Source organism: Mandrillus leucophaeus, unplaced genomic scaffold (genome assembly GCF_000951045.1).
Source record: "Mandrillus leucophaeus isolate KB7577 unplaced genomic scaffold, Mleu.le_1.0 Scaffold226, whole genome shotgun sequence".
In the NCBI taxonomy this organism is placed as follows: domain Eukaryota; kingdom Metazoa; phylum Chordata; class Mammalia; order Primates; family Cercopithecidae; genus Mandrillus; species Mandrillus leucophaeus.
The window spans coordinates 1,928,487-1,948,165 of record NW_012102321.1 but is presented as its reverse complement, the minus strand read 5'-3'; the positions used below and the strand labels follow the sequence as shown (position 1 = coordinate 1,948,165).

The 19,679-nt window shown below is 42.8% G+C and overlaps 1 protein-coding gene across 1 annotated transcript in view; it reads left to right on the top strand.

Annotated features, from left to right (window-relative positions):
• TNR (tenascin R) overlaps positions 1–19,679 on the top strand; it is a 270,873-nt gene that overhangs the window by 62,144 nt on the left and 189,050 nt on the right. Inside the window, exon 3 of the mRNA XM_011981430.1 lies at positions 12,445–12,545. The gene's annotated coding sequence lies outside the window, so the exon portion shown is untranslated. The remainder of the gene's footprint in view (positions 1–12,444; positions 12,546–19,679) is intronic.

Below are 19,679 nucleotides of genomic sequence, written 5' to 3'. Positions count from 1 at the left end.
GAATGTCAGGAAGTCTTCCCAGAGGAGGTGAATTCTGGAGAATAAATGGTAACCAGGCTGGCATTTCTCCGCAGATGAAACAACAGATGCAAATGTCCAGGGTGAGCAAGCCTGGGAACTGGGAATATGTATGCAGCCGAGCGTGGTTAGAGTACAGAGAGGAGGCAGGGGAGGGTGGGCATTGAGGAAGGAGGTTGGGGAAATAAGCGGGGTCAGGTCGTAATGGGCCTTGGGCACACCTTAAACCTTGATAGGTTTAAGAAGAAATAACTTGCATGGATTTGCTTTAGAAAAAATCCTCTGGGAGTAGCATGGATTGGAAGTGGGCTGAGAATGGAGGCAGGAAACCCAGTGAGGGGAAAGGAGGTAGAGATGGTGAACCAGGCTGGAGATAATAAGGGCCGAGAGAAGTGGCTAGCTCTGGGGAAGGGGAGAGTGGATGGATTTGAAGTGAATGCTGGGTGGGGCAGAAAGGATGGTAAAGGAAAAAAGGTGCAGAAGACAAGTGTCTGGCTGTACTCTTTCAAAGATGAGCTGGGGTACTTGTCTGCTCCCAAAGAAACCAAACCATCTAGCTCTAGGCCAGGGCTATCTATAGGTGAGACTGGGCTGTCACAGCAACAGGGCTGAGAGCTAGGCCCTTTCCTGAGCCATCAGCTCTCTTGAGTCAACAGGGATCTCCTTTGTGTAATTCTTACAGTGATCCTGACCAATGAAAGGAAATTGAAAACCTTTCCCTTCCCCTCACCATCCCCAGGTTCTGATAAATCTGTCCTTCCTGGGAGTCTGGCATCGCCATTCAAAGATTTGAGTCAAACCCTGGAGCTGAAGGATTCTCTGGAAGTGTGATCAGCAGTGCTCAGCTGTAGGGAAAGGTGAATCCCTGCCTGAGATTTCTTCCACAGCTTCTGAATGCAGGGAGGTCACATGGAGCCTCTGTTATCAGGATGGCACTTGTTAGCAGGCTCAGAGGAAGGATTAGTTGATGAGGGAATTGCTATGGCAATAATGTGGTCTGACTACAAAAGCAAAAACTAAAGGCCAAAACAGTGCCAGTTCCCTCCCCACTCTACATCTGAGACTGATGTGTTAGTCAGTGCCTCTTTTGCCATCCTTTCTGGAAAAGCACAGAAAGTGTGAGAGAGATTCAACTTGTCTTCTTTATCTCTATTCTTGGTGGTCTTACCATTTTTCCTCTCTCCTTTTGATGTCCTCCATGGCAGTCCTTAAGGCCCTCTTCTCTCTGGGTGTCCCAGACCAATAACTGATGAGACTAGTTTATGCTAATAAGTAGCTAGTGTGAGCTACTTATTATTTGGTTTAGAATGCAAATATCTCTGGGAAGGGCAAATCATAACATAAAGGTATAAAGGTAGATGTGTGAGTTTTAGAAACAGAGATTTGGAGGGTTTTGCGAAGACCTTCCAATCACACTGCATGAACAACAGCCTGGCCTCAGGATATGCTTTCTCGGTTCTGGCACATCCCTGGAAGGAACTACGATGTTTCTTTAGAAAGTCAATGAGGCAAATCAGAGAGGGTCTGTGTTCCCTTCAACTTCATCCTGAGTATATGGATCCCAGGTCAAGAGAACTTCTAGAGCCAGCAGGTCTCAGCACAGCTGTTTTTCTCTGCCTGAGATACTCTTTCCCATTTTTGAACCTTGACACTTCCATCTTCATCTGATTCCTCTCCCCTGGAATCAGGGGGCCTTCCCAGACTTCACACATGGGTTTCCAGGAAGTTTGTTTACACCTCCATTAAACCTTTGATGCAAAACCACGTGGATATTTCTCCAGGTGTACATAACTGTGTCTTCTCCATGGACTGTGAGCTTCTTTCTCAATAGCAGTAGTGATTTCTTATTATTCTCTTTACCTCCAGCAATTTTTAGCTCTTGCTGATAATAAGTGATCAGTAATTTATTGTTTGTTTCTCTTTTCTTTTCCTGGGGAACTGTGCAAACAGTTGACTGCATTGTGAAAAGCTGAGTGTGATTTTATTTGGGAGCATGCCTCTGTTGTTTTTCAAGGCTATATTTTCATATTCATCAGGCCCTCACTGACTGGGGAGACTAGAATGAAAAAGTCACTATGTATGTCTTCAAGGATCTCACAATATCAGTTCAAACATAAATGTAAGAGGGTGAAACTGTTGAAAGCATGTTTTTCTCTTCCCCCATGAGGATGGCCTTGTCCTGAAATTCCACCACTTGGGAATTGGCCAGCTCTGACTAGGTTGAGATCTCAGGGTCTAAGGAGGCTCTCAAGCCTCTGCCTCAAGTTCTTGAGCATAATCCCAACATCTGGGGCATCAGCAACCTTCCTGTACGCCAAGAAAGTAGCTGGATTAGCCAGAGACTATCTTGCCCGCCTCCTCCCTCCCACCCTGGGAATATTTGGAAATGTGTGTGTGTGGATGGATATTGTTGGTAGTCAAAATGCTTGTCAGAAGGCATACCAACACAACATGGATGGAGGCCAGGGATGGAAGTCCACCTCCAGCACCCTGGACAGTCTCATCCAAAGGGGAATCAACTCACCCCCTATGGTAATAGTGTACTCTAAAACATAAGGCTACACAACAACCTTGGATCACACCATAATCCCAAGAAGTCAAGGTTTTAGATAGAATTTTAATTTTTGAAGACCCAGTTGCTGCCTAAAGAAAATATATTGTCATTTTCCAGGGCCTACTTTGTATTAACCCACAATCAACACTCCACATTGGATTAATCTCTTATACCTCCATATTTGGAAATGAACTGTAAGGAAAATATCTTCAAACATTTTTTTCTCAGGGAACTTTCTGACCTGAACACAGGTTCTGCTAAGTTGAGACTCTACTCAAACCATTGTAGCCCAAAGGACAGTGGCCTTGTAGTCACACTGTAGCTGGTCACTCTCCGCTTTGACATACCTCCCCTTCCCATTTTCCACAGGTTGTCATCTACACAGAGCAACTGTGAACACCCCAGCCACGGTCATGGCCCGTGGACCCCTTGTGCCTTGTTCTGACCTTGTGTCCAATATCCTGGCCTGCTGATATATGCACTAAGTTCTTAAGTTCCAGCTTTATCTCCCATATTTTGCCCATTCTCAGGTTTCTGAAATACTCTACTTCTCCACATTGTGACCTTGGAGAGTTTCACCCAAAAGAGAATTATCCCACTCAAAATGGCAATCATGTCTCCACTGGATTTGCACTTGACTCTTAGTTGGATCCACTTCCTGTTTAACTGGAACCACTCCCCACCACCAGTTCTGCACCATTCCACCAGTTCACAGTCCCAGAAGCAGACCCTGGTCCACACAGGTGCCTGGCTAGGCCCCTGACAAGGGAGAGGGACTTAGGTGCTATCTGTGCCATCTGCTCTGAGGGTCCTGTGTTCTCCACTCTCATGTTGACTGATGGGGATACAGAAGGGTTTTGGCTCACAGCCCAATCTAACCCAAAGTCCTTCATCAAATGTCTGGCAAGTCAAGCTTTTATCATTCTAGCAACTGATCCCTCTTAATTGCAGATCCAGGGGAGGTGACAATATCAAGCAAATTAAAATTGAACTTATTCTGAGATGACAGAGATTCCTGGGTGAGTCACCTCAGTCCCTCAAGTCAGATCCTTTGAGAGGGAACTGACTACCTTGGAGGATGGCCTGAGAGCCACCATCAGGAAAAAATGTACTCAGGCTCTGCTCCTGAAGGTCACAACTTTGCCAGCCAAGCACTGAGTAAGCAATTACCTGCCCTACGAGAGCCATTTAGAGGAGAGAAGAAATATTTCCCTAGGTCCACATCTGGGCAAGGAAGGGCTTTATATCAGGTGAAGAGAGGACCAGAACTCTCCTTCAGTCTGAAGCTTTCTCTTTCCCTTTTTGGCCTCATTTTTGGCTCTGTCACTGAGGAGAGCACATGTCTTAAGACAGGAAATTACCCTGGTGATTGATGGCTAGCAAATACAATTAAGGCCCGTTAAGTGCTCTCCAAGGGGTGCACTTCCAGTGTGGCATTCCAGGTTTGGTGATCACTTAACCATCATGCACTGAGGCCTCCTGGTAATGAAGCATTTGTCTCTGTCAAGCTTTGGCCACCCGAACTTCCTGCTTCCTTTAGATGCAGAGAGGCTGTGGGCAAAAATGTGGGAATGGAAGGTGGAGCGGGGAAGAGGCAGAGTGGAGGCTAGGGACACTCCTGGCTTGGAGGAAGGCTCATTCCAAGAAGAATAGGCCCACTTGGCCAAGAAGTACACTCCCAATATGAGGCCCAAACATGAATTGAGAGTCAGGGGATACCTTCAATGACTGAATTTCTATAATATTTGCTAATTATCCTAGTGCTCAGAGAAATGGAATTCCTTAATTCCACTTCCTTTGGTGCCTGGAAGAGATGAACAAAAAAACTTAGCCCAGACACTGCTGCCCTTGAGTTATTTGTATTCTAGCTGAGAAGGTCAAACATATCCCCCTCAAACTTCCAGACATCAGTGGATGACCCCGCCTCACACAAACACATGAAGGAGTACATTAAATATTGACTCATCTGTGGTGCTAACAGAAGGAAGGACAAAGGAGGCCATCTGGATCCTGCCTGCCTGAGCTCTCATTTCAGCCCTGCCACTTGGAAATTCAGTGACCCTGAGCGAGTTACACAATCGCTTTGTGTCTCAGTTTCCTGACTGTAAGATGGGAATAATGACGGAACTTTCCTCCTCAACTCTTCGTAAGGATTCTGCAGGGCAGTGCTCAGGACACCCAGACCCTAGCCAAGGCAGTATCCACAGATGCCAGCCATTTCTTCCTCCCCAAGGCTAGGGTTCTGACTCTTTTTAATGGCATGGAAAAAATTCAACCAGCCTGGTGAAGCACACGAATCCTTCTCAAAATAATGGTATAAATGTATAAAATAAAATATATAAGATTACAAAGGAAACTGCATTTTTAATTGAAATATCACTATCAAAATATTAAAAAAACAAATTTGTGGCATAGTAATATATGTGTTTCTTTATTAACACAGTAAATAACAAGATCTGCTGGCAGGTCTAATAACTACTGTAATCCTGAAGTTGGTAATAAGCTTAAATAATATTTCAACATATCTGCAACAACTGTAATGAGATATAAAAATATCTGTGATTTCTATTGGTGATAAAATTATAGCTTCTGCTGATACTACTATGACTTGTTGCCTACATTTAAAATTAGAGGAGCTGCTAAATTTTAGCTAGAGGTTGGTGAAATTAAAGATGCAGTTTTTTTCCATCTAAGTTCATGGACCCTCTGTGAACCCCAGGCTAAGAATGATTGCTATAAAACTTCATAAAATAATGCTTTCTAAATTCTATGCTTTCTAAAATTTTAAAATATTTATTTTCTCATTACTAAGCCAAATATAAACATTATAGCGAAGTTAGGAAATAGAGATTAAGCAAAAAAAGACAAAGATTTAAAAACACCTCCAGAGAGAGCCACTGTTAACACTTGGTATAGTAGTTTAACTGTTGAGACATGGAGCTCATTGCTAATCTATTTTTCATGCACTGAATCTGCTGCAGGTAGGATTATTCAATTGTATTTTATTCACTTAGAGGGACATTGAGGAACAGGGAATGCTGATCAGGGACTTCAGCAAAGTGCCAACTCTAAGCACCGCAAATACAGGCCAGAAGCTACATGCAGCCCCTTTCTAGAAAAGGGCTTCTGCTCCTCTCAGCATGGCCTCTTTATTAGTTCATTCTCACACTGCTATGAAGATATACCCAAGACTGGGTAATTTAAAAGAAAAGAGGTTTAATTGACTCAGAGTTCCACAGGCCTGGGGAGGCCTCAGGAAACTTACAATCATGGTGGCAGGGGAAGAAAACATGTCCTTCTTCACATGGTGGCAAGAGAGAAAAGTACCAAGCAGAGGGGAAAATCCCCTTATAAAACCATCAGATCTCCTGAGAACTCAGTCACTCTCATGAGAACAGCAGCATGGAGGAAACCACCCTTATGATTCTATTATCTCCACCTGGCCGCGTCCTTGACATGTGGGGATTATTACAATTCAAGGTGAGATGTGGGTGGGGACACAGAGCCATACCATATCTATCAGCCACTATAGGCAGGGAAAGCCAGTCTTTACCTTAGCAGCCCAGAAGCCAAGCCAGAATCCTGTAGCCCCTCTAGTACCAGCTGTCCCACAGATCTCAAATCTCTTGTTAGACCTGATGAATGATCTTGTCTGAATCTTGAATTATGAATAATGGAAATTACTAACTAGATAAAGGATACCAAATGACACCACTTAGAACCTGCCAGACACCCGGGTCAGAGCCCTGATGCACTTGGGTAGTGTGTGAGGACTCATCCAAATAATCCCTTTAGAAATCATGAGAATGAGGTAGCACTAAATCTAGGAGGTGTGATGCCATCTGCACAAACACACACCTGTGTGTGGATAGTGACACTGTGCAGCTCTCTCCGAGGTGAGAAGGTAGTCTGACATATGTTCGGCTGTCCCAAGGAAACTCTAGAAGACTGAAGGCTTAGAATGGCTTGTCTAGTCACTGTTAAACAACTTCTGTGGAGAGTCCACCCCATGCGAATTCAGCATACAAGGGAGGCAGACCCCAGCTTGCTTTCCTCAACATCCCTCAGGACACCCAAAACCCTGTGAGTCCTCCAGGCATGGCCAGCCTCAGCCAGGATGGTCCATTGCTCTTGTGTGAGCATGAGGTTGTTGAGTCACCAATATCAAATTAGGCATTTGTTGCACCTCCTGGATGAAAATTCTAAAAGACTGAGGCCAATATCATTAAGGCAACATTTAAAAAGCACCTCTCTTCTCTTCTCTAGTTCAGACCTTAAAGCAATGTCTTCTGACCTCCAAACCAAGACCTTCCCTGGGAGGAGGAGCGGGGTGTTAATAAAATGCTGCTGGTGCAGTCATCAAAGTGTGACTGTGTGCTTTCCTGGAGGGACCCTGCAACCCCGAGGTGGCACACCAAGCTTCCTCTAGGCCTAGTTAAAGATCACCAACAAAGCTCCTGCGTGGAAGAGACCACTCAATTTCAAAATATTTTTAATAAAACAGTGCGGAAAGGGCAGCCTGTTCATTTTGATCCTCCACTGGGTCATTCAATTAAACCTGAGATTCTGGGAAAACTTGAACTCCCTGATCATATTTTCCTTAGTAATAATAATAAAAGATAATTATGGAATCTGTCTGTCAGATATTCCAGACACCAGCACCTCCACTTAATTAACTGCTAATTAAGACATGAAAGAACTTCAGTGTCTCTCACACATCCTGATTTTATTAAGCCTCAGCAAATCTTCCTCAGGAAACGAGAAACCTAAATAGCCAAGGCCGAGCCCTTCCCAGGATTTACGAAACAGGGTGGTGTCGGGTGAGTGGGGAGGAAGGCTGACTTTGAGGACCAGCCATTTAACTACAGCGTTCAGTTGTTACATCATGACCCCAAGAGGAAAGAATGTGAGAGAAGGGAAAGGAACTAACAAGTTTCGAGTTCCTTCCTTCTGCTGCACATTCTCACAGCAACCCTGTAAAGAAATATTATTATTCCCACCTTACAGATAAGAAAATAAGTGCTTAGAGGGTTTCAGTAAATTCCTTTCCAAGTCTGTGGCTGGTAGGAGCTAGGATTTGAGCTAAATGTTACACTTTTCATTTGTTGTTCCAGGTAGATACAAGAAAGAGAAATGTCTTCTTCCTTGTCTTTACCATTATTGACAAAGCAAAAGTGGAAAGCATTTGTAGCAGCTAGCCTTCAAGATGACCCCCAGTTGATCCTTGCTTTAAGACATTCATGCAATTCTGCAGCTTTTTTCCTCATTAAATGGGGCTAACCTGTGTACCAGTAGAATATTGCAGAAATGATGGTGAGCTTAGTCTTACAAGACACTGTGGCTTCCACCTTGCACTTTCTCAGATTGTTCACTCTGGGGGAAGTTAGCCACCACGTTGTAAGGACACTCAAGAACCCTTGTAGAAGCCCACATGGGGAGAAGCTGAGGCCTTCTGCAATGACCAGCATCACACAAATGAGTCATCTTGGAAGCAGATCCTCTATTCCTACCAGGTTGAAGACTGCAGCCTTCAACATCTTGACTGAAACCTCATGAGAGACCCTTAGCCAGAACCACTCAGATAAACTGCTTCTGAATTCCTGACCCACAGAAATTATGAGATAATAAATGTTTATTATTTTCAACCACTGAGTTTTAGGGTAATTTGTTATGCGTCAGTAGATAAATGGAGAATTCATGAACTTCTTACACTCTGCTGAATTGCAAAGCCTTGCCAATACCAGTGGGTCAGAGAAATCCTTCTAAGAAGCATTCAGATTTGTATGCCTGAAAGTAGGAGTCTGAAATAACAGCCATTCAAGATCCCTCCTGGTAGGAAACTTTGTGAGTCTGAAGCAGAATATGGGTCAGATCACCAACAGTTGCCTAAATTTCCCATTTTCACATTAAGATGACTAAGTACAATTTGAAGGCTGTTCACAATCTGATCCATTGTTCAGCAACCAACTGCTGTGAGAATTGAGAACAAAATGAATTGACCATACTTTGGGGTATTGGGCAATTTTGTCTATAGCTGATCAGCATCCTTGGGATCAAATAGCCATTATGGGAACATCTCCAGCAATTTGCAGTACATCAACCAAAACCTTTCAAGCAACAAAGCTTATACTGCATGTCAAAATGAACTGTTACTGTGAAGTCTGAAACCTCTGCAGTTCTTGATTGTTGGATCTCACCTGGCCCAGCAGGTGTCTTTCTTCTAAAGTCCATGACTCGCCTAAGCCAAAGAGGACAAAAACACAAAGCTCTGGAGAAAAATCTGTGATTGAGGTCAACAGAGTCTCTTGGGCTGCACTTTTTGGGCTGCACTTTTTGGACTGTCCAGATCCTCAGCTCTTGCCAAGGCAGTCAGGGGCACGGAGCCCATGCTACGAAGTCCAAGCCAAGTCCCTCAGATGGCTGAACTCACCTGTGTTACAAAGGGGTCAGCACTTGATGAGGAAGGAAAATACAATGTACATTTCCCAGACATATTTCACAGGAAATTTTTTCCAAAGATGAGCTGTTGCAAGTTGACCCCAGATAATGCTGGACACTGAAAAGGAGACATGCAGGTAAATGAGTAGGTTGCAGCGTGGACAGAAGAACACATCCATTTGCTGAAGCTGCAGGAGGGTCAGGTCAGCATGCTCTTTACTCTCGTGTATGTCTCTTGGGGTGCCACTTCCCCTCTCCCTCGGGTCCCTCTGAAACTGTGTAAGTTAAAAGGATTTGGGCGCATGAGCCCTATACCCCATATTTGTCTCAGCTAATAGTTTTGCCTCTAGAACTTGCTGCTGCAGGAATATGTGACTACATTGTGACACATCAGCTTCAAGAATGGCTGTCATAATAATCCTTTGCCTTGTCACCAGTTATATGAATCTATCTTAAGATAAGGCCTTTGTGTGATATTAGGGCTGTAGGACTTGTTCATCAAATTAAGTGGACCTATTAGTGAGGTAAGATATCACAAGGGCCAGTATATGGGGTTCACAATGAGCTGCATTCTATCAGAGCTAGCGTGGTAATGACTTCAGGAAGATTGGCACACACACTCCAGTTCAGTTTGGCAGTTCAGTCAACAGTTGGAAACCTGTTTAAATAAATAAAACTGGTTAAGTGGAAAAGAGGACAGGACTAGAATACAGAAGCCCTGCATTTTAGTTCTAGTCCTCTCAATCACTTTGGAGGTGCATGCCCTGACAAGTTCCCATGTCCCTCTCCCTCAAAGACAGGAGCTCCTTGCAGGTGGTGGCTGTATCCTCTTCCTCATATTCCCGGTGCCTGGCATGGGCCTGGGTACTCACAAGGCTCTCAGTAAATTGTTGCTGCCAATGACTGAAAAAGTAAATAAGTGCACATATCTACATTCACATATGTATATATGTGGTTAAATGAGTGTGAAAGGAAGTCTAAAAGGTTGTACTCCATGCTGCCAACACAGGGGCTAAGGTAATGTGGATGGTGCAGGGAAGGAGAGGAGGTGGAGAGAGGCAAGCAATGGAGAAAAAAAAAGAGAGTGCACTAAAAATTCTACATGTATAATATAATCTTGTAAAAGTATGTGTATGTATGCTTAAATAAATTAGAGGAAAAATGATAATGTTTGTATGTTAAGTCAAAGCAAGTTGCAGAGTATTTCAGTTTAAAACGATAAACAAAAACATCCCATATATCTGTTATATATGCATAATTAGGTTTAAATGAGCAAAAGGGAGGGTGTATATTTGGGTGCTTTGAGACACCACCCAACTGAGGCACTCAATTCTGCAGCTGCTGGGAGCGTTGGCTGCTGACAGCTCACAGCTGAGTCCCTTTTCAGGCATCACCATCAGCCAAAAAGAGCTTCTTTGCCCATCCTCTCCCTGGGGCAGCCCAGAGCCAAAGATGGGTGCATGTGGGGCCCAAAGACCTGGGTCCTTTTTCAATGCAGGACAACTCCAACGTTCCCTCTGGTCAGTTCCACTTCCTGTACTTCCCCTGGGTGCCATAGCCCTCAGGAGTTAAGTCTCAGTAAGCCTTCTGTGTACATATCCAGTCTCAAGCTGTTTCCTGGGAATTATGACAGGGTGGAAGGATACTTACCAGTGTATTAAAATGTTACTTAAGGAACTGAGATTGGAGGAAATGATTAGCATCTTCTGCATACATTTTTATATTGACATTTTTATTTTAATAAGCATGTGTCACTTTTATAATTTTAGGAATATCAAATGAAGAACTTTAAAATGTAATAAACGTGTTAGTTGAATGAGTGAACAACTGTGCCTACATCTAGTTGGAGAAACAGATAACGATAAAATAGCATGTCAAAGGTACTCAGTGTTTTCAATAAACTCAAGTGAAGGGGATTTTCCTAATATTTTTCATGACTTTTGATGTAGTTGGTTCAAAAGATATTGGACCAGCTTTCTGAGAGTGAAGTCAGCACCTCACAGGTGAGGATGAGGAAAAGAAAGGTCAGTGGATGGAAGCAAACAGGAGGGGGAGTTGTAATTCCATGGAAGAAGAGATTTTCTAGCCTCAGAGCTATCTGCCCCCCAAATAGGCTGCAATTTGTGGACAACTACCATCTAAATTACACTGTCCAAAGAACCTGCAGTTCTTCCATTTGGTGAGCAGCCAGATTAGAATTGGAAGAGAAAAATACCTGGCATTTATATCACCTGCAACACCTCCCAGTCCTGGGCCCTGGCAAACCCATTGATGACCAGTTCTTTCCCTGTGATGCCACCTCAGAATTCTTCTTGTCCCCACTCTCCAGGCAGCCACAGTGGATGCACTGGAGTATTCACTCAAGATGGAAAATGTTTGCCCTTCCAGAGCTAAATAATCTTTACACTTCTTCCAGTTCTGAGGTTTCATGAGGTCTTCCAGGGAAGGTTAATTTATTCACAAATGTCTTAAATGAGCAAGCCTGCACCTCAGCCAAATGCCTGCTTCTTCCTCTCTCAGACATCACCTGATTTTTGCAAATCCATCCTCTTGAGTCATCTATAAATGATAACCCTGAGGCTCAGTGTCCCATTTGGAGAAGACTTAGCAGGGTTTGTGAGAAGCAAGCCCTTGAATGCATAATTATCAAGCCACCAACTGTGTTGACACATCCTTGGAAATTTTGTAGTGGAGGTCTGGTCCAAGATCTGTGTAGGACCCCTGATTACAGAGGCTAACAAATGTGCTTACTCAGAAGCCTCTCACTTAACAATTGATGCCACTGCTTCTGTTGGAGGTTGTTCTAACCTGGGAGAATGACTCTTTGTTTTGCATGCATTTATTCCTTCTTTGTTGAACTTTTATGCACTGGCATTGTGCTTGGGACAGGAACTAAAGCAGTGAGCAAGTCAAAGACTCTGACCCTGAAAAGTTGGGAGTCCAGAGTGAGCATGGCACACATAAAGAGGTTTATAGTACATGGAGACTTTCACGACGTAGGAATGCTTAGAGTGCCAAGGACATTAAGGACATAAGAGGGGGTCAGGTTGGGGAGCAGAGGTTTGTATGGAAGGCTTTTTGGAGGGAGTACCAAGCATTTATCATAATCAGATCAGCTAAGCATGTTATTACAGCCACTTTCAAAGACATGAAGCACATTTCTGGATTTATAATCATTCTATAGATTTGTTTACCTCAAATATTTACCTTTTTATTGAAAACTATGAGATGAATGAAAGAAAATCAATGAAATAAATGAAAGTCTCTGGAGAGAAGAAGCAACTAAGCAACAATTTTTTTTTGCTTTGGAAATTCACATGGTGCACATACGAATTTATTTTAAAGGAGATGTGGCACTTAGAATAAAAAGGAAACCAGGCTTTCTTATTTTGAAACCATTAATATATTTCTTCCCTCCCTTATTTCTGTTTCAGGTGGCTCTATCATTTTAACTGCATAGAGGGCAGGTTTCTTTTGGAATTAGGATTAAAGAACGTGCAGTAAAGAGAAAACATCGAGGACACCATCTCGAAAGGTACCATTTCCTGTGAACATTTGATCATTAATCATTCCCATGGCCAGTTTGAGGCTTTCATTAGTAACTGCATATTCCCAGGGATCCGAGACCCTCTGTTATTGAAACAACACCCTGGGGGCTAGTCTCCTTGAAATGAGGTGGTCAACAGCATTAGCTCCTCTGGGCTTCATGCAGTCTCTGAAAAAGCTGGAGAAACCGGGTACCGAGGCTTTGGCTTCTCATAAAATATTTCTGAATGCATTTCATGATGCGGTTGGTAATAAAAGTGTGTTACTGTGCTCAGTCCCTCCAAGAAGCTAGACTTGACTCCCAGCCTGCTCGTGCCTGTACTGGGCCTGCATGAATCAGTGCTAAATTATTCACCAGTCTCACTCTAAAATTTCTGGAGTTCCAAAACCCCTAATAAAGTATTATGAAAAAATATCCATCTCTTTATCTCTATCCATAACTATATGGCTGGAGGAAAAACCTGTCGTTTTATTTCCTTTAATTTAAAAGCTTTCCTAATTCCTTTTTCATACCACATATATATGTCTAAAGAATTTTCAGGTTGAAATAATAACCTCTAAAAAATGGTCCACAGGAGAAGGCTGTTAGGATTCACAGAGTTGGCAGGCACAGTGAATATTTTGCTCCGTTAATAACTTTCCATGGCACTCAAGCTTGATATACTGAACTGGGAACTTTTCAAACAGGTGTGGCCCTTTTTCATTGTACAAAACAATAATACGGCCACCAGTCTTCTCTCTCTGTTATACAATTGCTAAAGTTTGTTCAGAAAAGTTTGTTCAGGAGCTCATTTTCTTCCTCAGACTCACTGCAGTCTCCGTTTCCATCATGCTACTCTGCAGACTTAAGGCAAGTCTTTTCTGAAGCCCCGTGTTTGAATCGGTCCAGAACACCCTCAGCGGCAGCCTGCCTCCCTTGGGGGCACTTGACTGCAAAGTACTCCATGCCATTTAAAACACCTTTGGACATTCAAGTTCACAAGAGGCATTATCACATCACACTGGCTATTAACCATTCACACTTAAGGGAGACTTGGTTAATTTGTTGCTTCTAGGATACCAGCTGGTTCAGATCAAGTTCTCTGCAACCAAGCAGAGCTGGAAGGTGGACCATGGTGTACCAGCAGCTAATGGCGCCTGTCACGAAAGCATCACTGGCAGTGTATTACAATGGAGACATTTTTACTGACCTGCACTCTGCTCAGGGAAAGCACTTGGGATAAAAGAATATTTGACAAACCCTGCTGATTAAATCTCAAAGTCACCTCCTGGCACAGAGGGTAGTCCATCTTTCCCGGCCAAGCTTGTCACATGTGTCTGAACTACCTCACAGGAGAACAGAGCTTGTCCAGATTAGTCCCCTCCCCAACACATTTACAAATCACTTTTCACTAGCATGGCTTGGTGTTGGAATTGCAGGGGTTACCAAATAGGTAGGCAGCCAGGTCCCCTCATGGCTCCTTGGCAATTCAAACCCAGGTGCTCACAGGCTGGCCTGAACTGCCTTGCTTGCCTGCTTCTATCTCACCTTCATTTCCCATGCATTCGAAGCAGCTTATTTTAAAAGCTGATTAGATGAGCCCTTAATAACATTAGAATTTAAATGGTCCCAGATAGGTTTTCAGCTTCTTACCAAATTGAGATAAATGTGATATTTGGGGAGTTGAGCTCCCAGCTTCAAGCCTGCTCTGTACTGCAGACAGGTTTTGAAGTACCGTACTACCTTCTCCCATTTTGCAGCCTAAAACTGGGTTTGTGTGTGTCCATAAGGTGCCCTTCATCTCTAACGGTCTATGATTCTGTGTGTAGATATGTCTCCAAGATCATGCACTTTCAAAAAATGGTAATTTGGGGGAAGGGGCCCAGGACAGAGTCCTATCTTTCAGTTGTGATAATTTATGGAAAAGCTTCATTCTATACCCCTACACCTTATGATAACTTTCAATTCTAGACAATAACCTTTATTGAGCAACTATTATTTAGCAATTTACTTTGATATTAATGCTGTTAGTACCTGACTTTGGCAGAGAATAATGTAAAATAGTGAGAAATATGAATGTTTCACTTTATGAATATGTTCAGCACACTCTGTAACTCTTAAGGGTGGGTTCACTCCCAAAAAGGAAAAACACACTTATCAAGCCAAATAGACATAGCCTTTCAACTTAATACCCTTCTGTCAGATTTTATAAAAATAAAAGCAAAGTGGGAAAGAGGAATTTGAAAAAACAAGCAAAAGTAGACATAAACAGATGGTTCAATGTTTAGGTAAATATATTCTTACAAACAAATAAACCGAGTTATCTGCTTGCTATATTGTCCCAACCAAACTAGGCACCTGGCTATCCCCAGAATTAAATCTTGAAACTCCTGAAAACACGTTTTGCCCTTCTAGATATGGGTGGTCATGAAAGAAGTATCTCTGAATTTAAGCTTCTTTGTGAAATGTTCAACAAATGTAGCTGCTCTTACAGACTTTCAAGAGAAGCTAAACCTTGAGCTTAACCCTTGAGCATTAGCACTCAGGTGGGGAATGACTGCCCATCATATTCCCCTGGAGGGATGTTAAGGACTCCAAGGAGCCAGGTAGGTGAAGGAGGGGACCTGGGGTTTGGGCATAGCTGTGGGCAAACCCACTTTTCCTGCACTGGCCCTACCAGTCCAAAATTCACCCCAGACTTCAGGGACTCTTGAGGGACTTCAGGAGGAAATTACTTATAATCCATTTAAACTATGGCTTTGATCAGAAACTACAGTTAGAGTGTAAATGTCTGCTTTGCTACATGATAAAACCAGATTGAGGAAGCTCAGCAAAGTACAACTCCAGAATTGCAGTGTTTGACTCTGTGCCAAACCTCTGATCAGTCAGAGCCCAAGTGGCTGTTTCCTATGTGTATTAGTCTGTTCTCACACTTCTGTAAAGAACTGCCTGGGACTGGGTTATTTACAAAAGAAAGAGGTTTAATTGACTCACAGTTCAGCATGGTTGGGAGGCCTCAGGAAACTTACAATCATGGCAGAAGAGGAAGCAAATATGTCCTTCTTCATATGATGGCAGGAAGGAGAAGTGCCAAGCAAAAAGGGAAAAGCCCCTTATAAAACTGTCAGATCTCAGGAAAACTCACTTACCATCATGAAAATAGCAGCATAGAGGTAACCGCCCACATGATTCAAGTACCTTCCACCAGGTCTCTCCCATGACATGTGGGAATTACGGAAACTGCAATTCAAGATGAGATTTCAGTGGGGACACAGCCAAACCATATCACTATGGAAGGGGAAAGAGGAGTATCAGAGGAGGTCTTGGCAGAACCTCCATGCCTTGGCCCACCCATTTCTCAGGAAATTAAGCATTCCGTGCCATTGTGACAAGGCTTTCATTAAGACCATATTATCTAACAGGTGACTGCTTGTCCAAGTACCTTCCTAGTACTTGTGTTTGCTCTCAACATCTTGTGGTTTACATGTGCAAAATGTAATGGCATTGGATGCATCAACTGGCAGTTTACATGCAAACTCACTTCCTCCTTCACTAAGCCTGGAGCCATACAGAAAGAGCTTGCTCAGTTTCACTCTCCTTCTCAGAATGCTTCTGTGCAATCATCCTGCCCAACTTGCTTTTGACATGTCTCTAGAGAGAAAGGGTTCCTCCTGGCCACAACTAACTCTTCCACTGAGTCCTTGGTCTCTTCTTTACCCTTCTCCTCTATAGCCTGATCCACCCATTGCTCTCCTTTCCTTACTTGCATTTTCTCTCATTCTCTATAAGTTGTTTTTCTTCTGCTTGTAAACGAGACTTGGTCTCCATTAAAACAAACAAACAAAAAACCTTTCCCTTGATTTCCTTATTCACTCTCTCTTTCTCTTGTCCTGGATTCCAGGGAAGAACATTCTACATTCACTTCTCACCATTTACTTATCCCTGAATCCTATGGAAAACAATGCATCCTACCTACCCGTGCAACAAATTCAACATAATTCGGCAGACATGCATTTAGCATATACTAGGTGCCACACCCTCTCTGGACTCTGAACACATGGAGGACACACTCTTACAAGGAAGGCAAGGCATGCCTCCATCACGCCTAATTACAGTGTGACAGTGAGATGGTGAGGCTATGCACTATAGAGAGGCAGGGTGAGAATCATCAGCCCTGTCTTGCAGGAGGGGGCAGCAAGGAAAGTGTCAAAGAAGTTCTCCAGCAAATGGGGGACCCATGAAAGGAAATGAGAAAAAGAGAGAAGAGGGAGGCCAGTTCAGTAGGAGGAGCAGCATGGGCAAGGTCATTGAGATCATGGGGTCCAAGCAGCATGACGTGTAGAAGGCGCTATGTACATGGCAGGGAGACAAGGAGTACTGAGGCCTCACAGAATGACAGACATTTAGACTTTGAGTGGAGATCCTGAGAAACTTTAACCTTTTCTTGCAAACAATGGAAACAATAGAGGGTTTAAAGGCAGGAGTGACATAATCACATTGCCTTTAGAAAGATCACTCAGGAAACAGCAATTAGAGAGGGAGATCCGATAGGAAGTTGCTCTAATAGTCCAGATGAGAGGAGATAAGGACCTCAACCAAAATAACCTGTGCTAGGAATGGAGAAGAGGGGATTCTAATGTAATCTCCTCCATTCTCCAAGAATCCACCCAAACAGATGTTATCTCTTCTGCACTAAACCCTCAGAGCATGTATTGTACTTTTTCTTACTGTGCTTATTCAACTTGTATTGCAGTCATTTGTATATTTCTCTAATGTTCCTTATCGAATTGTATCTTTGTCTCCCCTTCCTCAAATTACAGTACCTTGCTCATAATAAGAACTGAAGAAAAGGTTATTGAGTTGAATTGAATTTTCAAGGGCTTCAAACCATGAATAATTGAGGAATCAGCCATGTATAAGTGCTCATCATTTGCATAATTGTGTAAACAAGCTTATAAATTTATTTTTATTTTTCACATTATTTTTGCTATCCCACAGTGCCCCACTATCTTTGCAGTTCTTCAGGTTTCGGGGAAATAGTAAACAAGTATTCTCTAATACACACAAGTGACAGAGGCGCTGCTGGATTCTCAACTCCGCAGTCAAGGGAAGTGGTTGAAGGTAGAGAACAGATGATTGCATTGATTGAATATGAAAACTATGTACAAATATTGAGAAATATGCTGTCTAAAGAGACAGAGAATTGCAGAGCACACTGCATGATGGGACCCACGCACAGAGTCCCGAAGGTCAATGTGCAGATACAAATTGATTAAGCTAAGTACTTACTGAAATTGCTTTCCAACATACAGATGAGAATTGATCACAAGCAGGACCCATATTTATGGTGAAAAAGCTTTATAAAATTATCCGCTGGTATGTCATAAAGGCAAATTTAAATTGTCCGGATTTTTCCCCAAATGAAAGTATCTATATTGTTAACAAATACGTCATTAACAAGTGAACCAGTAGTGATAATTTTGTGATCGAGTTTCTTTATGTGTGGACCTAAATGGCCTCATAACAGCCTTTTTTTTTTTTTTTCTCTCTCGGCATCTTTTTACATCCCTGAGGTTAACCTCTCTGTCTCATGCCAAACCAAATGATTCTTTTTTTTTCTCCAGTACTACATATTGTATTAACTTAATTTTTTTGCCTACAGATTGTAGTTTTGCATAAGTTCTGTTTAAAAAAACCAATTTTTTTTTCCATAGGTTATTGGAGAACAGGTGGTATTTGGTTACATGAGTAAGCTCTTTAGTGGTGATTTGTGAGATTTTGGTTCACCCATCACCCGAGCAGTATATGCTGCACCCAATTTGTAGTCTTTCATCCCTCACTCCCTTTCTACCCTTTCCTGCTGAGTGCCCAAAGTCCATTGTGTCATTCTTATACCTTTGCGTCCTCATAGCTTAGCTCCCACTTATGAGTAAGAACATACAATGTCTCAAACCAAAAGATTCTGATTGGCCATGATTTAGCCCTATCTAGTGTGGTACCTGAGTTGTCACTCTTAGACACAGTCCCTAGCTCCTAGGAAACTAGGAGTCAGAAATCTCCTAAGCCCACGTGGCATCCAGCACACTTAAGCAGTGGCTTTGAGTGGCGCCAGCCTGTGGCATTTAGGCAGGAGAAAAGAAAAGGAGAAGTGGAGTGGGGTGTATAAAAGGAAATGCAAGGCAGCTAAAGGAAAATTAAGAGAAAGTAGTAGAAGGCATAGTTAAGCAAGTCTTTGTTGAGTAATTTTTGTGTCAAGTATAAAAGCATGCATCACAGGCCACACAAAAGAAGTATGTATCATGCTTGCTGCACTCAATGGGCTAAGAATTTATCCAAGAGGGCTATTCTAAACCCAGGAAACAAACAAAATATCAGTTCGTGACAATATAATCAAGCTGTAAATACTACTTCCTGGCATTGACTGTGTTATAGTAGTGAAAGCAGAAATAGAGCAAGTGTCATAGGGTTCATGGGAGTGGAGGAGACCAGAGAAAACCCCATGGGAGAGGCCACAAGCATTGAGCTGGGCCTTGAAAATAGAGGTGGCACAAACCCAGGAAGACCAAATGAGCATGACACCTCAGACTATGAAAAAAAGTAAGAGGAAAAAGTAAGAACAAAAGGAGGAGATGAAAGAGAAGAGAAAACAGAAAAAGTTTCTGAGGATGGTGATGGTAGAGCAGCTGCCACTCACGTGTCCCTGTGCCAACCCTTGGATTGCCTTGACCAAAGACCGACAATTTAGAGGCAGAAAATATTTCTGTGATCCCAGTCGTCTATGTAGAATTGGACCACAACCAGTCGGTTTTTGTTGCCTCTGTAATCACAAAGTCAGGCATTTTTCCTCATGTTTACTTGACAGGAATGCTGTTTACACTGAAGACCTCACACCCTTCAGAGTGACCATTGACAACTGAGTTCTCATATGACTAACAATTGGGTGTAAAGAACCCACAGAAGCTCCACAGCAAATGAGATGGCTTCATTAGCTGGAGGTTCTAGGAGGCTCTGTGAGAAATGAAGAGATTGGTAAAGTAAGGACGATATATTAAATACATTTCAGAGAGTTCTATGGAGAGCAGGATATCGCCAACAAAATATATTTTGATTGGCACAGTGGAATCTCCCTGCCCCTCAAATTAC